General features: G+C 37.4%; 1 protein-coding gene across 3 annotated transcripts in view; it reads right to left on the reverse strand.

Moving 5' to 3' along the window:
• The window catches only part of LOC116160095 (fatty acid 2-hydroxylase), a 96057-nt gene that overhangs the window by 37481 nt on the left and 36841 nt on the right, over positions 1–21735 (reverse strand). The window contains exon 1 of one of the 3 annotated variants that reach the window (XM_031473238.1): positions 14782–14804. The exons of 1 other annotated variant lie outside the window; for it this stretch is intronic. The gene's annotated coding sequence lies outside the window, so the exon portion shown is untranslated. Of the gene's footprint in view, positions 1–14777; positions 14805–21735 lie in introns of those variants that run through there. One more of the 3 variants, XM_031473236.1, reaches the window with a different exon arrangement.

Consider the following 21735-nt stretch of genomic DNA (forward strand, 5'->3'; position numbering starts at 1 on the left):
ATTTTCTTTTGAAACTAGTTTCTTCATAACGCTTTTGCATCCTTTCAATAGTTAAAATATTATTAGTTGTGAGCTTTGCTTTAACGTTCCGTTTAGTTTTTTTTCGGCCTTAAGTTCACCGCACCGTTTTTTGCAGCTAATTGCACGGTAATTTGTTTTTTTTTTCACTCCGTTAATTTTCTAAAGGTAAGCATTCTGTTCATTTTAAAGACAGGGGCAGGGGAGGATTATTTCGCTTTTCCAGAATGTTGTTGTGTGCTTTAGTTTTTGCTGTCAGATTAATTAACACGTGACCACCGCCATTTGCCCGTGTGTGCTTAAGTTTGCTTTTAGATTTTTTCGTCAGTGGCCGCAATTAATTGCTGGACTGCCGAATCCTGGAGTACCGGTCCTCCAACTCCGAGGCAACCGATATCGCAATCACCGCACCGTACCTTGACCCGAGGCAAGGTCGTTTCCGCCACCCTCTGGTGGCGCTTGAGTCTGTCCGTCAAACCAACACCGTTTGCACCAAATTGTTTAGTTTTTTAATAATCCCAAGTATTAGTTTTTTTTAATTTTTTTGCTTTAATTAAATTTCATTTTTTAATATTTCGTCTAATTTTTAGTGCATTTTTTAAGAATTAAAAAAAAATGCTATTGTTTGCGCTTTGTTCGTCCGTCCGTCCGGACCCATTTCTACCGTTTTAAACTACTGCTAGGGGAATGGTCCTAGAGTCCTGGAATTTTTTGCAGTAGGTAGCCTATACCTTGAAGGTGTGCCAGACGGCCATTAAATTTCGCTGTCTAAAAGGGGGGCCCCCACGAATTATTTCCTGAGATGCTGTTTTTGAAAGTAAAACGTGCATAACTTTTACATACGACAACCAATTGGTCTCAAATTTTGCATACGCATGCCTTTAGTGGTGTCCAAGGAAGGGAGATTGTGACGTTTGGAAGAAATACAACCATTGGGCATTTAAATAAAATTTGATACATTGCCAGTTGGAATAAAACCAAATTTAACACCAGTTTCAAAATTTGGTTTTGCGCATGCGCAGTGCAAACTTTCTTATTTATGGAAGAAATTTCGTAGGAGTGTTTTAAAAAAATGCGCTTTACCTGCACAAGGGTTGTGCACAATTTGTACTTGTTCTTATTATTTCAAAGCATCCGTTTGTGACGAACTTCCCCACAAAGTTCGTAGCACAACGCTACATGATGCAGACCGAACAAACAAACAGAAGGCTGGAATGATCGGTTTTCTCATCTCATTAATCAAAAACATCCCACAATATGGAAATTCATAATAAAATTACCTTCGGACCCAACAAAAATTGATCAACATCGATTAGAAAAATCAGCTATTAGTTTGTTCCCAAGGATTTCTTTTACTTGCTGAGTGGTAACAAGTATGTTAAACAACTGCATGGAATTTTCCGAACGGAATCCCTTAGCTTCTCACACTATGGCGCACAACTACGACGTCACGGACTCCTCATGGGGGGATTCAGATTCTCCAAACAAAAGAGCCCATAGAACGTGCTAACGGGAACTGTCCATTTCTAATCATTTAAGCTAGGGAAAATGAAAACGAAATTTGACATTTTCAGTTTTTCAGTGATATCTCAGTTATTTTCAAAAATGTCATAAGCGTTTTTTTTAATCATAAAAAGGGACCCATTTCACCTACACTGTATCTCTCACCGTTACGGAGATCCCAATGGTGAGCCATGAATTTGAAACACCCTGTACATAATGGAACTAGGAAAATTACTTGGAAGGCGTACGCCCCATCGTCAATTCTGCTATATAAAACTTTATTTGTTGTAAATGAAACATATTGTTACTCCGTAGCATTATTTTAAAAGCTTATGTTAGTTTGTTATGGTGTTTGATATGCACAAGATACCTTTGACTTATTTCATGCCCAAAGAAACTTTGTACACTAATAGCCCAAGATACATAAGAGAAAGGGATCGACATGTCCTATATACCTACTACTTGCCTAAGTCCTTATTGTTTATGATTATTTGTTATTGCAATGGTTATTTGCTGTTGGTGCCACTTGTTTTGCACAAAAAACGAGTTCGAAAAAAAACTAACGCCGCGTTATTAGTATTTTACCGAAATACTTAAATACCACCGAACTATAATTAAACTGGACGACGCGCTCCTTCGGCCAGCGCGATCCGAGAGAGAGGGCCACAAGGGGGATCTCTGTCCTACTCTCGCGCATACATAGGGCAGCCTATTTGATATGTTTTGAATTTATATTAATGATCAGTTTCCCAATGAGTGACAGTGACAGAAATCCCCCTTGCACTATCTCTCTTAAAAGGTTTATTTTGGAACATTGGAACTGTTTATGTTTTGTACATGGGTATGAAATTACGATGTTCGTTTATGCAGAAAAGACAACGGTGTCGCATCAAGTGACCGTTCTCGGTCGCGATCGGTAGGTTAAGGAAAAGTCACGGATACTGTCGATACGGTACTTACTTAAAATCGGTTTGTTAATAATTCCAGTCTAGATTTTCTCATACCGGGCGGTACTGAATTTACATGCGCACAATTTGTCCACAATTAAGTTTAAGGTCGATTCGCATATTATGGACCGGCAACGTCACGTAAATCTTGCTGCCAATTCACACTTTACGTCAATAGTTTCTTAGGTTGGTTGCGATTGGATTTTTTATGCTGGACCATCTGTTCTTATCATACCCAGATTAAATAGAAGAAAATTAGCATTAGCGTCACGTCAAAGACATATTTGAAACTTATCTCGACGGTTCGTGACGGTGACGGTGCGTTCCGTTACGTCTCTATGTGAACGTTCCGTAAAATGCAAAATGCGCCGACATTCCATTTCAATGCAAAATTTAACCGAGTACTGTAAACAAACTAAATGACAACTCATGCTCAAACTTCTAAGACACTGATAAAAAAATGTCCTGTTAAAACATTCCATACATTTATTTAATTACATCTGTGATACTGCAGGATTTGATTATCTATTTACACAAAAATTAAATCAAGATTGTCTTGAAAATTGCATAAATCTGACGGCGATTCAGTTTTATAGAACATTTAGAAGTTTACAGTGTGTAAATTTACTTAACTCAGGTACAGGAAACTGTGAAGCCGATAGAGATCAACTGCTTTAAAAGTTGTCAAGACAATTCTGCACCTGAGATACAGGTACTGTCTAAACTAGTCTAAAGAAATCGGTAAAATTAATTGTTCTCAAAATGAGTCATTGCAAAAAAAATTATTAGATACGTGTGTCTTTTATACAAAGCACTCCTAGTTCAAGCGCTGAGAAGACGCTTTGGAGAATTACAAAATATGTTCCTTCAACGAGGTCCCAAAGTTGAGCCATATACTGGCTACATTTGAAAATAAGACTTATCCAGCTTGAATTTTGCAGCTTTACCAGGGAAAAGAAATGTGATTTGTTTTTCTGGAAGCACTAATATGTTATCAGACAACTGGTATAGAAATTAGAACGAAGCTCGGGAGGAAATGAGAGTGATCAAAACTACAGCGGCTATTATTCGACGAGAGATCAAGTCGAAAAACTATTGTCAGTTTCCAACAATTAAAGAAATTTGTTGAAAGTTGAACCGGTACCTGAAGTGCTCAATGTCTTGATCTCTGAAATCATACAGCTTACTTTTAATATACAAACACCGGAGAATCATCAAAGGACGAAACAAATTACTGAAAGGAAAAAAACACAATATGTCACAGCATTCACTAAAAACACTAGTGTTTACTCAATAGTCACAGTATAATGAGCGCCACACATCCAAGATTATTTTTGCGATGCATGTATTTTGTATGCATGTTTGTTAGGTATATTTTAGGAAAAAACATCCTTTTGCTACTTAACCATGAATTGTACGCCCTCTAACGGGAAACCTAGATACTTGAACCTAATTTCCAGCGATATCTCTTGGTCTCTTGTTAACAAAATGTTTTTCCGTAAGTTGTGCAATTAACTGTTCCATAGATACGGCATGTGACCTTTATTAATAGGACAACCTTTACATAGAGTGGCTAATAAGATGGAACCAAAGCTCTGTTGTCAAAGCGGTTTGATATAGCATAACAAGTGTTTATGGTGACATAACATCGAAATCGAAAACGCTGAAATTGATTTGGTACAAAAAATAGATACACTGTACACTCGTAACTTCAAAAATAAGCTGAAAGTTAGTGTTCAAACAATCTGCTTCTCGCGTGCGCTATTCCTGTATCATTCTTAGCTAATTGCTGTACAGAGGACCTCGACTTGTTTGATCACCACCGCGATCGTTAAAATGTATCGAATCATTAATAGGTCAGAGAATCAGAAACTCATCATCAATAAGGTACTATTATTAGAATGAAGTTGAATAATTATTAATTAATAATTACTAAAAATGTTTATTATAAGGAATACCGCTTTACTTGAAAACTAATGTGGCAAATAAGTCTTAAAATATTTTGTAGATTGATTTTTTAAATTATTGGTCTCTATTTTAAGTAGGTGGGGTTTTAGCCAAAGCTGTGTTCTACCAACCTAACCCGCTATACATTCACAAAATATCCATAAAGCCAAGTTTATGTCCCATCCAGGAGCGGAACATTGACTGATGGACGGTACGAAGTTCGCCGAGTCTGCTAGTTCAGAATATAAACAATCCACCCTAAACATATAAAGTGAGTATAAAACTATGAACATCACAAACATAAAATAACAACAGCCGAAATTTTAAAATAAGATAGTATACAGGCTGATTCAAATTCGAGGGCAACCATGGAGATCTCGGGAACTGTGAGAGACAGGTAGGTAATTTAAATTTGGCAATGCTGCGTATTTTGATGCTTAACAAAATGCAGTGTATGAAACTTACAAAATTTCGAGTACTTCCGGAGATATCCGGAAAACACCGAAAGTTTGCAAAATCGTTTTTATTTTTTACTGAAGTTATTTATTAAAATACAAGTGTATAATCAAGTCTTTCAAGCACGCGCAATGAGGTTAATGGCACGACGCGAAGCGGAGTGCCTTTAACGTTGCAAGTGCTTTAAAGACCAATTATACACGTGTGTGGAAATACAATGAAATCATGTAATAATAATAATAATCTTTAATTCTATAAATTGTAAATAACAATTATCATATTGACGTTATACTCGAATACATATCTAATTAAGTGGACTGGGTGTTCGTAATTTCACGATTACCATGGAAATGTCACTTGACGTTTGCTTATAAAAATCATCGACTTTGTGAATAAAACGATTTCCGTTGAAAGAGATAATACACCGTCTATTAAATCACTTGTAAAATCTAAACAAACGTTGGTAGGTGTAAAATCCAAATCCAGCAAAGCCTATTATAAAGAATATGAAAAGTTGTTTCCATGGATGAATAGGAAGTTACTTACGAATAAAGTCTTAAATGCATCGATAATGCTGGCATATATGAAGGAAATGTCAAAGGTATTTAAATCTTCTATCATTTGGTGCTTTCATTTCAAAAATTTCAAACAATGCTGCGATTAAAAAGTGGAACAGATTTGGAAGCATACCCTAAATTACGCGCGTTTGTGGAAGCTTCAACCAAAGGATAGTACAAGCCAAAGAAATGTTCTGCATTTACAGAAAGCGATCTAAGAGGATTTTTTATTTCACCCAGATGACAGTTTCAAAAGTCATACTTGAAGTATCGTTACTTAGCAACTTTAAAGCACGTGTGTTTTAAAGGCCTTTTTTCGCACGCATTTGAGTGTTTAAAACGGAGATTGTGATTCAGGTTTAATAAAAAAGATATTTCGAAATAAATAACACTTTATTATGGCCACTTTTTTCTCTCTACAAGATGCTAGTTTCAAATTTTAAATCCGACGTTTCGTCTCCGGTTGATCATCATCAACTTTGTTTTTTCTTATGGAAGTAATATTTACTTTTTGGGTCATTTGATAGAGATTTCAAAAGAGAGTTCAAAAATATAAACATCACAATTTTTTTTAATTAGTAAAATATTTTCTTTTTTGCCTAGAAAACTTTGTCTTAGATAGTGTACGTACGTAGTTTCTTGCGTTTTACAAATTAATAGCGCTATTTATGATTAAAAGATAGTGATGTTTACATTTTTGAAATCAGAAAAAAATTCTCCATCAAATGACACAAAAAGTAAAAATTACTTCTATAAGAAAAAATAAAGTTGATGATGGTTGACAGGAGACGAAACGTCAAACTTAAAATTTAAAAGTAGCATCTTATAGAGGGACAAAAGTGGCCATAAAAAAGTATCATTTATTTCGAAATATCTTTTTAAATAACTTCAGTAAAAAATAAAAACGATTTTGCAAAGTTTCGGCTTTTTGCGGATATCTCTGAAAGTAATCGGAACATTTTGTGTTTTTTTTTACTGTATGAAGGGATAATACCATTTTTTATTTTTAAAAAAGCATTTTTGTGTATCTTGTCGCCCATTAAAGCTTGTGAAATGATATTTGTAAAGGAATAAATCAGACACACGAGGTGACTTGATACACCCACTTTTTTTTAAAGACTAAAATTGATAACGTTATGGCAATTTGACTAGGTATATAAACTAGAGATCTGGACTTGCGATCTTTCCATTCTAAAACTACAAACCATTTTTAAAGTGCTTCCAAAAATCAAAAGTGCTCATACTCATACAACTATAATTCTTTCCTCATTTAACCGCTTCTCTATCTTTGCTAGTTTCCGAAATCGAAAAAACTCACTCGTATAGGAATTGTTACCCTCTGCATAATCCGAAAAAGATGAACAAAATTATGAATGTAAATTTTTGAGACAACACAAACACAACAACACAAAATGTCTAAATCAGTTTTCAGGTATCCAGATGTGGGCGATATTTCATAAATTTCAGTTGAAAAATCTGGTTTTGCAAATTACACAGTTTATTTTAACCATGAAATTTTCATTTTTTCAGTTTTTAAACGGTCTCTCTTTTATTTTATATATTTTGTACAAAATGAATGGACTTATGTTTTTAGAAGAAGTGTTATATGTTACAAAAATATCTACGTTCTAATTTTACGCTTACAAAATATATTTTTTTAAATGTTGTGTTCCAGGTTAATCGGATGATGGGCAACTTGGGGGTTGTGTCTAAAATTACAAAAAATATTAATTCTGGCATCGCTAAGACCTACAGAAATTATAAAATGTGAAAGCCTTTGTAATTATCACCCAACCGACAACTTGTTAATGAAAAAGTACAACACTATTAACACACTTTGATAATGAGTTGGATAGTAAACGTCCTCGTCGCATTGTTAATTGTGCGGTAATGTTTTTTGTCACAAAAGAGATGTGTTAAATGAACCGAATTAAAAAAATGTATAAGGCCCTACTTACCAATTTCTATTATCCCTATCATTTTGTAGCGCTTTGCATACACATTTATTTTACTGTCGACACTGACACACTTCGGAATTACGCTGCCATTATTCCCGACCTATCCCAGATCGTGATAAACTACATAACTGCCGGTAACGACTTCATTAACAAAACATTTGAAGTGTCCTCCAGCAAAATTATGCGCAAACGTTACGGTATTGCGTCACTGGAGCCAAAGGAAGGCCGCCGTTCCAATTCAATTCCGTTCTTCTTAAATTGGGAGCGCCTCCGCAAAAATTGATTAATAGCTAAACGCTTGCCATATACCTTCTATTTGGTTTTTGTTCGTAGAATTTCGTGGGAGATTCCAATAAAGGATTAATCGTCACGTAACGCTTGTATAATACATCTGGGTGTTATGCAATCGATTCAATTAGCATAAATAAATAAACGATTCACTGGTTTTTAAATTTTTAATGGTGTGCAAAGAGGGACTTTGTTATGGAAATACACTAAAAGAATTGTACTGATTTTTGTGTTTCAGAAATTTTCCGCTACATAAATGTAAGGGTCGCCGCGAATACGCAAATAGTAAATACGTTCGGGGACCATAGGCGCACAATTTAACGCATATACGACGGAAATATCACATCCAGTTCGACCCATGACATTTATATTAGTTACTAGTTAACCACTATATTTCTCATCTTTGAATTTAAAAGATTATTGTTTGATTTTAGTCCAGTAATCCGTAATTTTAATTATTATTCTTTTGCTTTATATCCATAAATTAATCTTATATTTCTGCACCTCCGTGTGTTATTTATTTCCACGGAACAAAGTGAAAACAGGTGTCTACAACGATCGTCCTAAACTTCGCATTGCACAGAAACTGTGAGCCTGTAACGTGCGATAGTGTATATCCCACACATTGATTACCTATAGAAAATGTCCAAAATATCGTTTATTTTCCAGCCGTATATCCTTCTGCGACAGCCCTTAGGTGCAGTTTACGTTACGTGATTTTGCTTACGATTTTTTGTACTATCGTATCGTATTATTCGAGGTTTGTTAGGGGTTGTTTTGGTGATTTTCTGTTTACATTATACGATTTGCTACCAACAATTACGAATAAGTATGATCGGACCCGAAAACATGAAAACTCGCAAGAGAAATCGTAGGTAAAATCACATAATGTAAACTCCACTTTATACTACATTTGCCCTATCGACTTTGCAAGCTAATTAAATAGATACATATACAGGCAAAAGGTGTGTTTGTTCGAAATATTTTTACGCAGATAACTTTTGTTTACACACAAGATTAGATATACGTACTTCCTGCGAAATCAGGGCGGCCTTACCTGATATTCATATAATGGCAACACAATTACAAACATTCATCATATTTTTCCTTATTTAATATGTGATGTCTAACGTATTAGGTTTCATCTTTAAATGATAATGCATTTTAGCTAATCACTGATTGTAATACGTGTCCAAATCGTGTGGGGTAAATTCGTCCCCGGAAAGTTTGTCCTCGGAAAATTCACTCTCGCTTCCAGAAGGTTCACGCGACAATTTTCTTCCAAAAATTCTCGCCTTCGGAATTTTTTATTCCCTTGCAAAATTTTCCGGCAATATCTTCGCTCCCAGGAGCTTCACCATATCGTCTTGCACTCCCGAAAACTATCGTCACTACCATCGATGCCACTCTAGCTTTCGTAAGGACCGTATTGCAGCCATAGCCTCGGCCCTGGTGAAAATCAATTTTTATTAGTAGTCCGGTCAAAATAGACTTTTCAAATAACAAAAATTTCCACAGAACTGAATTTTGGTAGAGAGCTTGGATGCACCAGTAGAAATAAAATGATAAACATCCCCATAGGTCCCATGTGTGCTAAAAAAGTTATTCAAGGTCAAAGACCCAAATTTTTCGGTTTTTTGGATTTTTCTCGAAAACGGTAATTTATATCAAACATATACCTTCGACAAAAATTGTAGATCACACAATTATCTACAAAAATGGTCCTTACAGTTGTTTTCCTAAGAATCATCATTCCTAAGATATCGCCATTCTTAAAGTTGAAGGAGTTACGTTCTACTCTACATCATATACACACATTTCTACACCACCTGTGAGGTTTTTTTAACGTGGTTTCCCCGGTAGGCCTACTCCGCGATCTCTTATGACGGAGTTTTATGGGAAAATGCTGTATTTACTACATGATGATTGATTTTGAAATGAATATAGATTGATTTAATCTGCGTAAGTCTGATTTCTGTTAATATTTCAATGTTATTCCTACTCTTCAAATGCTATTTCAACAGTCATGTCTTCTTCGATTTCTTCTGCTTGCTGGATGTTCATAAATTGTTCAACTGAAGATTGCTCGAAAACGGAAAGTTTTATCAAACATATAGCTCAAACAAATATTGTAGATCATAAAATTATCTACAATATTTGTCTGAGCTATATGTTTGATAAAACTTTCCGTTTTCGAGCAATCTTCAGTTGAACAATTTATGAACAAAAAAAAAAGTTTCCGAAATGAATCTTTCGAGCGCGAAAGGTCCTGGGGAACTATTTACCGGGAACGAATATTCTGAAGGTGTAATATTTCGCAGGCGAATTTACCTATGCGTGTGCGATGTGAGCACGTTTTTTGGGGGGCTAATTTTCCGGGGACGACTTTACTGGAGAGAATTGTTAAGGGCGAATCTTACTACAATCGAAAGCCTCATGAATGCACCTAAAATACAATATAGTGTTGTGTAGTCGTCGTTCAGTGCGCGTGTGGAGATTTGTGAAGCGGAGTGGTGTTACGTCGTGGAAAGAGTGTGGCGCGAGTAATTCATAAACTACATTTAAGTACAAAGGTAACAAATTGAGATGTCGTCTATTATTGATGTTACCAATTCTATATAATGAATAGTGATATACAGGGTGATTCCTATAGTACCTGCCACCGTTTGGGAGCGTATAGGGGGTGCCTAGGGGAGTATTTTGATATAGGACACTTGGGGTCGGAAATCTAAAATAAGGGCGCCAGAACCAAATTTATCTTCTGGAATTTCACGCCTGTATGTAGGCAACCAAACCGACCGACGTTTCGCGCGGAGCGATGCAGAGCGAGTTAGCGCGAGGAAGCGACATGGGAGGGAAGGAGGGAAAACGACAGTCAAAAGCAATAACGTTTACAAGTGTTCAACGTGGCCACCGTTGTTCTCATTGCACTTCCTACATCTAGCCAACTATTATTATACTATTGCCATAGTGTTTATTCACTTGATACGCGTCGTTGCAGACGGGATTTCGTGGGTTTAAACAAAATTCTGATCAAGTGTCAGCCACACATCGCCGCCTGAGATCGCTCCGTGTGCACCGCCGGGCGGTTGGGTTGCCTACCTACAGGCGCGAAATTCCAGAAGGTAAATTTGGCTCTGGCACCCTTATTTTAGATTTCCGACCCCAAGTGTCCTATATCAAAATACTCCTCTACGCACCACCTACACGCTCCCAAACGGTGGCAGGTACTATAGGAATCACCCTGTATTCTATGGTATATGCGTTAGAGAAATGCCTAGTGGTTTTTGACCACTTTATTTTTACGTTAAATTCGTATTTAAAGTATCCTGTTGTTTAATTAGTATATTATATACCGTGGGACTGAAGTAGCATTTTTAATCCCGAAGGTAAAGTTTCGTCTAAATTTAATCCCGGAGGGACAAAATGTGACACTTCAGTCCTTGTCATAATGGAGTGAAGTTGTCACTTTAGTCTCGGAAGTACGAAAAAACTATTGTTCATTTTCACTTTAGGTGCAAAAGGGATTTAGAAAGTAGCATCAGAATGCAAACCGGAACGCATTGAGGCAGGGGATAATCAATCTGTGGTAGAGACATGGGAAAAGGAAGACGCGATGGCATTATTTATTATATCCTCCGCTGTTCGGGCGCCTTTTATAAATCGATCGAGATCTCGGCAACGGAATATCGTTAAACTTTCTAGTTTTTCGGCATTATATTCGTACTATCGTGTTATTCCTGCATCGCTTAGTCTGAAAGCAATTGAGGGGCTTGGTTGTAAAAGGGTTCAAGTGATTTGTTTTATATATTTGAAATAAGTCCAAAATCACCTACCTAAAGGATATTTAAACTTGGAGGTAAAATGGTTCAAGTAACTTTTAATACATTTGGCGTCATCTGGTGGTATTTAGCTAAACCACTAAACATATTCACTAAAAAAGTAAGTGGTAAAACGATTCAAGTGCATTTGAACCCTTTTACGTCTGAAATGTTACTGAGCATGCCGTGTTTAAGTACTTAAGAATCACTTGGTTCTTCCGTTTTTATTGTGCGTTAAAGTTTAATATGAGTAGTGATAATGCGAGCGATGGCGACTACGATGGTAAGCAATTAATGGAAAAGTGATTATTTTAAAAATATACAAAAGTTTGGTTAGGTTTAATGTAACTTTTTTGTAATATCTTTGCAGAAGCGTCTAATCCATTCGAGACGGATGAAAATTCAGACTATCTTCCTGAAAATTTATCAGATCAGGAAGAGTTCGCCGAGTCTGAAAATTCAACCGACAATGACGCGGATGAAGAAGGTAAGCATGCAAATGAATATGTACATGTACCTCCGGCTAAAACGAGACAACTAAAGCGACGTCCAAAGCAGTGGAAAGACTGCATTGCAAAAAAATTGCGAACACAAGGGAAAGCATATTGTGGAAGAAAAAATAAGACGGGTAAAGCAATGGAGCTGAAAGAATACATGCACAGTTGTAGATATCACTGCAATACCAACATTAGTGAGGCGCAAAGGCAACAACTGTTTACAAAATTTTATGAGCTTTCTTCTTACGACCTGCAGACTTCATTTTTATCTTCTTGTATTACGAAAACGGCACCTGCGAGGCGAAATAGAACATCCTCTTCAAATAAAAAGTACAGCACAGTTATAACTTTACTTGGGAAACGGGGTTGTAAACAATTTTTTTTACGTACTTTTGACATTTCTGTGCGACGATTTCAAGTAGTTTGTAGGAAAACTACAGATCTTGGTATGGCCGAACCAGACATGCGTGGCAAAAGGGAACCTTCAAATAAAATAAAGGAGCCATCAAAAAAGTTGGTTATTTCTCACATCAACATGTTTCCAAGATATGAAAGTCATTACTCTAGAAAGGACAATCCAAATGCGAAATATCTGTCAGGAGAATTAAATATAAACAAGATGTACAAAGCTGTACTCTACAACGCCGTTATACTCCAGCTTCATGGCGCGCCTCGAGAACGGTTATTATCCCCAAAGACGGCGACAGGAGAAGTCCCGATCACCATAAGAGGGGTTTCATACATCAAGAGGGACTCCTGGCCAATACCCTGCTGCTAGCACGGTCGAGGCGCGTGCAGGGAAAAACCTTCAACGTTGTGTCACTGGATCTCCGGAAGGCATTTGACACCGTGTCTCGCTCATCCATGGAGCGAGCACTCCGCCACCATCAAGTGAGTGGCCAGTTATCCGAGTATATCATGTCCTCGCTGAAGGACGCCACCACTAACATCCAGGTGGGTGGAGGTGTCAGTGGGGCCATCCCATTGCGCACCGGGGTTAAGCAGGGTGACCCACTTTCACCGGCCCTGTTTAACCTCGTAGTCGACGAGTTTCTGACCATACTGAACGACAGCCGAACCGGTGACACGGTTGCGCTGGCAACGAGGGCCGCCGCCCTGGCCTTCGCGGACGACCTGGTCCTCTTAGAAGACAGAGACTTGGACATGCCACGCGCACTATACGAAACGGAAGCCTTCCTCCGGGTCCGGGGAATGCAAGTCAATCCGAAAAAGTGCACCTCCATCAGCGCAGTGCGAGTGGGCGGCACCTCCGTCCAGCCCCTTCCATCGCTAGGGACAATAAACACCTTCAAGTACATAGGTCACCGGTATTCCGCAGCGGGGACCCAAAAACCAAACCTGTTCAACCTGTCATCATGGCTCAGCAACCTGGAGAGGGCTCCACTGAAGCCACCCCAAAAATACGGGATACTGCGGACGTACCTGGAGCGGACGAGACTTCGTGCGTGCCGTCCAACTAAGAACATCTAATCTCCCCACAAAAGGTCTCCCTCACATTCCCGAGGGAGAACGTCGCTGTAGGGGAGGATGCGGTCGGATAGAGAGTCTGTCCCATGTGCTTCAGAGGTGCCACGTGACTCATTTCGACCGCATCAAGAGGCACGACGAAGTCGTCAAGAAGGTGGCGCGCCACTCGAGGCGGAATGGGTGGGTGGTGGAAGTAGAGCCGCGAGTTTACCACCCCGATCGACAGCTCTGCAAACCGGACCTTGTCATCCACATACCGGGCAACAACATCATCGTGGCAGACGTACAGGTCTGCTGGGAAGGCTCTAACCTGTTAAAGCGTCTTATTATCGATTTATTTTCTATACAGAATTTCATTTAAGGTTTCACAAACCCTATAGTGACACATGTAGTCGATGTGACAATTTACAAAATATATTAAACACTCTACAGATGAAACAGTAGTAAGTTAGACTTAGAACGACATCAAAGAAAGGCTAAAAGATGAAAAAAATGACATAACTGAAAACAAAAATACACAAAATACTGCTGTTATCTGTTTTGATCTACAACAGGCATTGCCGACACCTTTATTGACAACTTCTAAAGTTTTTTACCTTCGTCAACTCTGGACATACAATTTTTGTGTATATGACTTATTGACTGGAAAAAGTTACATGTTTATGTGGGACGAAACTTGCATCCAGGGGTTCTCAAGAGATAGGCTCATGTCTGATAAAATTCGTTCAGAGTCTACCACAAACAGTAACAAAGATTATTGCATATAGCGATTCCTGCGGAGGCCAGAATAAAAACAAAAACATTTGCAAGCTTTTTAGTTTTATTGTTCAAGCAACCGCTATAACCGAAGTTCATCATAAGTTCCTCGAACCTGGTCATACGTATATGGAGTGTGATCGCAGCTTTGGTCTAATAGAGAAAAAAAACGACAAATTCCCCAAGTTTTTGCGCCAGGAGGTAATCAGAAACACATCTGCAAAATTTCGTGTATTCAATATGACCAAACACGATTTTTATAGTCTGGACCCACTTCACGAAATTATGGATAATCCTAAAAAGGATACGGACGGACACATTATCAAGTGGAAGGATTGTTGACAATACACCACACTATCACATTTCTCAACATAATCCGAGACATAATCATTAGAAATTCAACACAACCACGATCATTCGACTTATTAGATGTTTAATTGTATTTCAAATTTCAAATAATTTTGACGCAAAGGTTCGAAGATGCTACATTAATAAATAGCGAAATCGATAACCTAAAGGAAAAAATATTTTAATTACTTACCTACCTAGTAATCCAACTAAGAAGCGTACATTAATGGGCAACTCTTCCACTTAACCTACTATGCAATGACTTTACAGTATCACTATATCAATGAAACAAAATGTTATCAATTATTGTCTTATCCAAGCTAGTCACTTTCATTTGTTTATCAACTTAAGTCCTAAAAGTAATAATCTCTCATGGTTATCTAATCTGGCCCTCGCACTGTACTCAATTTATTAAAGAAAAGAACGATCTGTAGAGTGATAAGCCTCTCTATAAACAAACCAAAATTTTGCGTGTTAGCATGGGCGCATGCAGCTTTTGGTCTAGGGAGGGGCAAAAAATAAAATTGGCGGAAAAAAAATGTTTAATGAAACACATAATATACATTTTTATTTTTAGTACGTAATAGTTACTAAAAACGTCTTCAAAATTATTGTATCTCAAAATATTAATTATTACCGCTTTTATATCAATTAATGTTGTATTAAATATGAAAAAAAAAACAGGGCGAAAATAGGTGATATAAAGGCCATTTTGGTATATCGGTAGAATGTTAGGCAAATCGCTGGATCTACCGAAAAATCGGTAGACGGAACATCACTGGCTGACCACTGCACAGTGGTTTGTGTTAACGCGCGATTAAGGTGGGCATACACGTTAGGGTTTGCATGATGGTTTTAACCTTGCATGCATAACCGACAGGCAAACCCTAGCGTGTATGTGATAAAACTGTACAATTTTCGGTGCATGTACATGCAACCAAGCAAATATCAAAATTGATATTTTATGCCGCTCGGTTACGTTTGCACGCGAGCATAACCGAGCGTGTGTGGCAGCCGCGGCGAGCATACCTGCACAGTTCCCAGTTTTTTACTGTCTGCGGTGGTGGAAGGTCGCGTCGTAATATCGCGAAATGGCGAGTCGCAAGCGCAATACCATATTAGAAGAATTCATAGAAATTTATAAGTCGCAACCTTGTCTTTGGCGCGTTAAGTGCAAAGAATATCACGACAGAGACAAACGATCAGCAGCATACGGGAAATTGATAACTAAACTCAAGGAATTGGAGGGCGGATCGAAACTATAGTCGCTGTCACCTAATGCCTCTATTTTAACTACCGGAAATAATAAAAAGAAGTATGGGGAGGGTTTAGTGTCTTTTACCAATCTACTTATTCACTATCGCCCCGTTTTGAGTCGTTATAAAGATGGATAGCTACCAATTATTTCTTTATTATTCTTTTAGATCAGTTCCACATTTCTCATCTCCGTCTTACAAATATGAACCCTTCCTTTCCTAGATTATACACTCTCCCTAAAATTCACAAACCGGGTTACCCTATGAGTCCCATTGTATCATTTACTAACACCCCAGTTTCCAAGGTCACCAGTTGGCTTAATACGGTCCTTAGAAATAACCTGGAAGTCCATTTTCCCAATTCCATTAAGAATTCCCTCACCCTCGTTAATGAGCTTAAGAATTTCCCGATTACTGATTCCGACATCCTTGTTTCGTTCGACATTGTCAACCTCTACCCTAGCATCCCCTTCAGTGATTGTTTACAGATTATTGACTTCTTTCCCTTTCTCAACTCCCAGACCTTACCTGTACTTTCCTTTCTAGATCCCTCCAATTGTGTTCGGAACAAAACTATTTTTCTTTTAACAATAAACAATATCACCAAACCAATGGTTTACCTATGGGAAGCAACTTATCCCCATTGTCAGCGGAAATTTTTTTGAACCATTTGGAATCCACACTTTTCCAATTTAGTGAAATTAAAACCCATGTCCGTTTCTACAAAAGATATGTTGATGACATTCTCGTGGTCTTTAGGGGTGACAGGTCTGAACTTAATCAGTGCTTTGAACTATTAAATTCTCTCCATCCTAATATCAAATTTACTCTAATAAGTTCATTAATTTCTTAGACCTGTCATTGACTAGAGGCACTTCGAGAGTGGAAATCGGCATCTATCGAAAACCTACCACCACTGACCATGTTATCCCATATCACTCCAGTCATCCTCTCTCACACAAACTTGCTTCCTTCAGATTCTTCTTCACAGACTCCTTTCCCTTGACCTTTCCGAACCTCTTTACTTGAAAGAGCTCGACATCATTTTTCAAATTGCTATAGCGAATAATTACCCGTTCCAATTGATCAACAATTTACATCGTAAGATGATGGTGAAAGACTTCCTATCCAGACGTACCACCCTCTCTTAGACTCCTGATTCCCCTTCCAAATATTTCTCCTTACCGTACATTGGTCCCATCTCTGAAATTATAGCCCGTCTCTTCCGCCCCCTCAAAATTTCCATTTCCTTCTCTGTCAAGAGCAACTTAAATTCTATTTTAGTCAAAACTAAAGACCTAATACCTCCTTTATCGAAGTCTGGCGTTGAGAAACTGGTTTGTTCAGATTGCCCAGCTTGTTACATTGGACAAACTGGTCGGTCTTTCAAAACCCGGTTCTCTGAACACATCACTGCCATTAAAAATAACAACACAAGCTCTGTTCAACCTAATCCCAGTTCCTCCTTCGCTCACCACATCCTAAGTTCAGGCCATTCGTTTTCTAAAGAAGATTTCAAAATTTTACATGTTTGTAACAAAAGCCTCAAATTGGACTTTCTTGAAATGAAAGATTTACCTCCACTATAGGACGAATCCTCAACACTCCCTCAATGAAATCCTTCACTTAAATAAAAATTTGCTTTTTCTCACAAAGTAGTTTCCGACCCCGATACGCTTGTCAGCTCTTCGTTTCTAGTTAAATTTTATGTTGCCCTTTTTCTGCCTTCAGCAGATCAGGGTTGTTACCTTTGCTTGGGCTTCCATTTAGTCCGTGAGTCCCGACGACTACCTTCAGTAGAGACAGGGTATCTTGGCCCATTAAATTTAAGTATTTTTAAAAAACAATAGCCTAATGGAAGCTAAGTTACATTCTTTCATCTTTCCTCTCTCTTCGTCCCATAAGCAATCCGGCCCCTTTTTATTTTTCAAATTTTTCAATTTTCCCGCTTTTGCCCCTTCCCTTCAGTTACTTAACCTGTCGTATTTAGTTGAGAACATTTCACACTTCGTTTCAAGATGGCTGTGTCCATCTCATCTCCTCTAATTTTGATATATTGATCAATTGTACTTAGAAAATGTGAGAACAGAAGTCCTTAAATTGTTAAAATTGTTATTGTTTCCCATGTCATAAATTAGTAATTTTTCCTGTAAGTATAACTACATTCTAGACTGGTTTCTAACATATGTTTTACAGCATACGGATAACCAAAATGTACCCTTTTAAATTGTAACTTTTCAACCACCTTTACATGTTCTCGTAAATTTAAGGTATGTTACCTAAGGCTAGTCATCGTTTCAAATATTAACATTTCAACTTGATAATGACCTTCGGGTCGAAACTATAGTCGCTGTCACCTAATGCCTTTATTTTAACTACCGGAAATAATAAAAAGAAGTATGGGGAAGGTTTAGTGTCTTTTACCAATCTACTTAATCTACTTATTGATATTTTGTTGGTGATTTATTTTGCGAGTTTTCAATTATTATGATTGAACAGTTATTAATTAATATGATTCAACACTATTCATTTTTATATGACAAATCAAAAGCCGATTACAAAGATCCCTCCAAAAAAGACAACGCTTGGCATACAATTGCGAATTAATTGGGAACCTCAGGTCCTCAACTTTCATTTTTACAAAATAAGCTTTATAGAACCAATGAATTTGCCTGTCGCGATTTAAAGATTTTGTTTTGAACCTCCTGGGCAGTCTGGGCTTACGCTTCCCTCTTTTTTTAGGGCATAACACACAAGAATTGTTGACGCGAAAAGAAGTCCATTTCAAACAAAATTAAAATAAAGAGAATTTGAATTTTAGAATGCACGTTACCCCTACCGACAGATAACATACAATGGCGGAAAGTATCGTGGTTACGCGCTAATGCGCTACATCATCTCTTGCCACTACGATAACTACAAATCGTATTATTTTCGTAAAGGTAAGATTTTACGGTTCCGTTCTTAAGTTCTATACCACGTACCGTGACTGTATAAAGACAGTGCGGTCATAATGCTCCATGTCGGGCATGTTTTATCCAACTTATTATTGAGCTGATTGGTTTAACCGATCTGTAAATTTTGCTATGGTTACAATAGTGCTGGCACAATTGTGTCCAGCAAGATAAATTCATCACCTTGGTTTCCAGGTTCATTTCTACCAATCCGATGTATTTGGTCGAAACATGGCGGTTATTCAAACTACTAATAGAAAATCACACACCGTCTCTATAGAGTCATTGTAATACCATGGAGGATAGATGACCCGTTTTTTATGTTTGAGTTTTTTTAAAAGATAGCCCAGCCCAACTCCCTTTATTTTAAAAATAATCGACAATCAAAAATATTGTAGCTATTCGGTACGATAATATTTCATTCAAAGTGGAAGATAAATGCTCCTAATCTTTTGTGGATGTACCGGGTATCAAAATAAGTTTATCAAAACGCAGTACACGTGCAGTCAAAGTCATATTCCATTAATGCCATAAAAGCCGAACTCATTCAACATCTACCTCGACAAATTTGAAAAGGTATTTTTGCAAGGGCGGATAATTCAGTACGTCTGCCGATGAGAACCGGAGATTTGTACCCAATGCAGAATGGATTTCGAAAACACCCTGAAATCTAGATATTTTGTTGTCTCTCAAATTTGCACAATACACTACGGAAAAATTGGACTAAACCAACGAGCTTTTCAGTATCGTGGCACATACAGTTAAAAAAAAACTGTGTAATCAAAAATAAAACGCATAGATCTGTTGAGCAACTCAAGAGATTATTCTTGTGCATTCATCTCATACAAGGGAACGTGCCTAGTAGCAGAATTAGTACCAACATAAAAACATCACGATTATTGTGAATAGCAAGAGCATTATCTCAGGTACTTCAAAGCAAGAAAGTTAGAAAATACAATAACTGATTCGCTTACAAGTTTTTCATGTTAGAAGCTGCTGTTTGTTGACTATGTCATACGAATTATGGAAATGCAAATTGGTTATAGCTCAACGTAGTTTTATGGCATGATACAACTGCATCTACCTACAAGAGTCGTATGTCCCCAGTGATAAAAGCAATTTATAGACAAAGCTTAAAAGTGGCATTGCAGAGTAAGTTATATAAAATTTAACTAAAATTAAGGTTCGTAACATACCCTCATTAAGTCTTAAAACAACTAACACTTAACATCACTAATCACAGTTGACATTTGACAGCTGTCTTGTTTGACTGATTTCACGAGCCGTTACTACTTTCGTTACTATGGTTTTTAAACACAAAAATGGTATGTAAAACTACTTGCATCCATAACAACCATGCGCCGACTTCAAAATCTTTCCTTTCCTCAGCGCGATCAAATACAAATAATGGAAAAATAAGATCCGACGAACAATAGTACTTATTATGAACGTAGAAAACTATTTACTCCTTTTGGGTACATCGGTTGCACCCTGATTTAAGTAGGCTATCCACTAAATTAAACTAATTCTGTCCACCTTTAGTAAGTTTTCACAAGTAATATCCAAAGAGGTTTAAAAGTTCTAATTTACAAACCTACACATCTAATAGGGGTAATTTTCTTTAACTCAATGTAAGGTTTCTTCCTTCACATACACAGGGTCGCTGATAAGTTTGAAAACTGTCGATTATCGGCGAAAATATACCTACAAGATATCGAAATATGTTTTATACAAAAGCTTTGGTGTTCTTCAATGTCTACGAGGCAGTAATAATTTTAATTATATAGGGTTGCTCATAAAGGCGCGGCACACCAAAATTACATTACACGCTGTATATTATTCAATATTTCAATTCTTTTCTCAATTGTACGCAAATTTTGTAATATATTCACATTGTATGCAAGAATTCGCAAGAGGGCTTCGAAATCGTGAAGCGCCGTTCGATTGTGCCTCAATTGTTTGGCTTCTGGCCATATCATTGAGATAGAAAACTAATGGAGGGAATATAATGGTAGAGGGGGTAAGAATTTTTGTAGACGGACGTTGCCACAGATAGAGGCCACTCGCGTGGATAGGTTCCCGTGAAGGTACATTTTGGCCGACATTATTTGACATATGAAAACGCGGGTCCTGTCACTGTCAGTTTTCCACCAAATTCAAATTTTATTAAATTTGCCATTTTAAAGAACCTAATAATTTCGGATCGGTTTGTGCTCTGGTTTATCTAAATAACTAACTGCCGCATAGTGTTTTTATCACACGCAATTTTGTGAATTGAGAATAATAGCTGCGTATCATGCAAAATTTCTCATAAAGGGAAGAAACAGGGCATTTCCTTTCATCGGTAAGACATGTCATTTATCATGTTGTAGGCGAGGTTGTATAGGTTCCTAGTTTATGTTTCTTAGTTTTCCAAACGAACCAGTACTTCGAGCAAAATGGTTACCTAACATTTGTAAATATATCTCAAGAACAGCTCTCGAAATTTGCTTTTGTGCTCACAACGCTTCATTGACTGTGATTTCGACCAAAGGTTGCACCGGACAATGTTCGTCATATATGCAGTAGGTACTATCAAAACTTGTTTTTACAGCTAAACGTGTGAGTTTATAATATGGATATCAGGTGTAAGTTTTTTTACTAGTGCGGATACATTTTGAGACCAATAAACAATAAATTATTATTGAATCTCTCTGCCGTTGTAATGAACCTGAGACCAACCAGTCAATTGTAGCTATTGATCAACACAGTGAATTGGGAGTTGTCAAGTTGTAGTGGCTATAGTAAACTGGCCTTATAATTTATACTACTGGAACACATCGATGTATATTTAGATTTGTAATCAATGATTATATTAAATCTGCATACTTTCCCATCCTTGTCTATTTTGTTTACTTTACCACGAGCACGAGCATATATTTTACTCCTTCTATACGTTTTT

Source organism: Photinus pyralis, unplaced genomic scaffold (genome assembly GCF_008802855.1).
Source record: "Photinus pyralis isolate 1611_PpyrPB1 unplaced genomic scaffold, Ppyr1.3 Ppyr1.4_LG1, whole genome shotgun sequence".
Classification (NCBI taxonomy): Eukaryota; Metazoa; Arthropoda; class Insecta; order Coleoptera; family Lampyridae; genus Photinus; species Photinus pyralis.